Source organism: Sciurus carolinensis, unplaced genomic scaffold, assembly GCF_902686445.1.
Source record: "Sciurus carolinensis unplaced genomic scaffold, mSciCar1.2, whole genome shotgun sequence".
In the NCBI taxonomy this organism is placed as follows: domain Eukaryota; kingdom Metazoa; phylum Chordata; class Mammalia; order Rodentia; family Sciuridae; genus Sciurus; species Sciurus carolinensis.
This window is the reverse complement of record NW_025920163.1, coordinates 443174-446085: the sequence shown is the minus strand read 5'-3', so window position 1 is coordinate 446085 and position 2912 is coordinate 443174.

The following is a 2912-nucleotide window of genomic DNA, read 5'->3' as shown; positions in this document are numbered from 1 at the left end:
GGGATAGTTGCTGTGGGTGGCAACAGGTACTACTCTTGATATAAGGATGGTTTCCATTGATGTTTATGTAGCACACTATGATGTGTGTAAAGAGGGGTCTCTGAGATTGGTAGTGTGCAGCTGCTGAGCTGTGCAAGAAGGTGTGTATAAATTGTTTAAGAGGGCATATTATGCTTATCCTAGGGCTCCTTTTCTTGTGTGAGAGGGCCACCTGAAGTGAGCTGGGATGACTCACAGAGTTGCACAGAGTGTGTGAACTGGAAATTGCAGAAAGAACTCAGTGAGCTGTGTTTGGAGGCCCATTGGAGGTGAATAGTAAGAGTTTGGTGAGATGAGTATTGAGAAAAAACTGGCCTAGAAGGGAGAGCACTATGAGTTTATGGTTAGGTTAGGCCTAGGGTTAGGGTTTATGGTCAGGGTCAAGTCTTGTTCAGTTTCACGATCAGGGAGGACTCTGTGGCATGTAGGGAGGACTTAGCTTTATGCTTAGGGTTAGGGTTAGGTTCAGAATAAGAGTCAGTATTTATGGTGTATAGGGAAGGTCATGGTGGAGAGTCAAAATTGTTCTTTGAGTTGTGTATATTGAGGCCTCTGTGAGGTGAGTGTACAGGCTCTTTGAGGTATTTATAGAGGACTTGCAAAGAAACATTATTTCTTCTTGCAAAGAAGTATGGTTTTACTCACTGAGTAATATAGGGACTTCTCTGATTGTGTAGAAACTGCTCCAGATTTGAGTATGGAGGTTACACTTTGCTGTGTATGATGGTTAAACTTAGCTGTGTGGAGAAGTCTCTCTGAAGTTGGTAGCATGTGGCCTTTGAGTTGTGTTTTGTGGACTTTATGAGGTGCGCAGGATGGTCCTATGATGTGTGTTAGAGAGCTACAAGAAGTGTGTATGAGGGTCCTTTCAGTTGAGTTGGGAGGGCTCACTCAGGTGTATAGATAGGGTGCACTGAGATGAGTAGAAAGGGTTCAGTTAGGTGTGTTTGTATGGTTTTTTGATGTGAGTAGTGAAAACTCTGTTAGATGAGTAAGGAGGAAAAATTGATGTAGAAGGGAGTGTCCCATGAAGTTTGGAAGGGGGATCTATATGGTCTGAAGTTAGGAGTCATGGAGATGAGTAGACTGGACTCTGAGATTTGCTATGTAGGTTACCTGAAGTGTGTAGTGAGGGCTAATTAAAATTCAGAGGGATAGCACTCTGATGTGCGTATGGAAGGCTCTCAGAGTTGTGTAGGGAGGTCTATATTAGGTGGGCAGAGGGATATATGAGGGGTGTAGGAGGCCTATTTGACATAGTAGAAATGGTATCTCAGTTATATAGGGAGGAACTTCTACAGTGAATAGTGAGGTCTCTGATATGAGTAGCAATAATAAACTCAGGTGTGAGGTGAGAAGAATATTTGAGGATAGAAGAGAGAAACTTTGAGTTGTTTTGGTAGGACACCCAGAAGAGTATCTTGGGGGTTCTTTTATGTTGTAGTTTTGGCTATTGGAGGTAAATATGGAGGGCTTTTTGGTTAATTCTGAGGTCTACAAGAGATGTGTAGGTAAGGTTTTTAAAGGTTTGTTGAAAGGGTATTCTGAGGAGCCTCTCTGAGACTTGTAGGGAGAACTGTTGAATGAGGTGTATAAGGTGCTTGCTCATTGGTAAAAATGAAGAATTAACTGAGGTGTGTATTTGTAGACATCTATGGTGAGTAAGGAGAGAACTCTCAGATAAATGAGGACAAAATGAAGTTTGAAAGGAGGGCTCTAAGGTATGTAACAGGGCCCTCTGAATAGTAAAATTGTGGCATTCTGAGGTGTGTAGAGGCATGGTGTGTGGTGTGTAGCAACAGTTTTCTGGTCCCAACATTGATACAGTGATTGATAAATAATGTGTGTAGGAAATGTGTCTAAGGTGTGTCTGGATGGCCCTCTGAATTCTGTAGAAAGAGCACTTGATACAAGTAGGTAGGGGCCTCAGCTGTGTGGAGAGGTGAACACTAATTGTGTAGGAAGTGTTCACTGAAGCATGAAGGGAAGGTTCACTGAGATTTGTAGAGCAGACAATTTGAGGTGTGTAGGGAGGCCTCTATTCAGGGTGCAGGAGGAATCTATGAGGAGTGTACAAGGGCTTTTGTCTGCATAGGAGTGCTCTCTGTTGTGTATTTAGGGCCCTCAGAAATGAATAATAAAATCTATCTGATATGACTAGGTATAACACAATGAGATATAAGGGGAGTATTCTTTGAGTATAATAGGAAGAATTCCTACATTGTTTAGGAAGTCCACTCAACAGTGTATCCAGAGTCTTCTCTGAGGTGTAACAGGCCAACCCTCAGAGGTGATTAGAGAGGGCATTTTGGTGAGTAGTAAATTGTATCCGAGTTGTGTAGTAGGGTGTGCTGTTGTTTGTAGCATGGGAATTCTGAGGTGTGAATTAACATCTCACTGGAATTTATAGGGAGTACTCTCTGGGGTGAATAAGAAAGGCTTTCTGAGTTGTATAAGTGTTGCTCAATGTGGAGGCAATGTCCCTATGGGGGATATGAATGGTAATTTGAGGTGTGTAGAAAAAGCTCTTGGTATTAGTAGGGAGTCATTTTTTAGATGTGTAGGGAAGTGAGTTTGAGGTGTGAAGGAAAGATTCTCTGTGGTGTTAAGTGTGTTCTCATTTTTAAGTAAGGTAGGCTTTCTGACATGTAGGGAGGGCCCTGTTAAGGGTGAAGGAGGGCTTTATGAGGATTGTAGGAAGACTTATTGATGAGAGTGTAAGTGTTCACTTAAGTGAATAAAAGGGCTATTTTCAGTGTATAGGAAAGGTCTCTGTGGTGAGTCAAAAGTTTTCCCAGAGTTGTGTATTGCAAGCTCTCTGAGGTGAGTAGAAAGGCTCTCTAAGGTGTTCAGAGAGACTTGCCAAGAAGTTT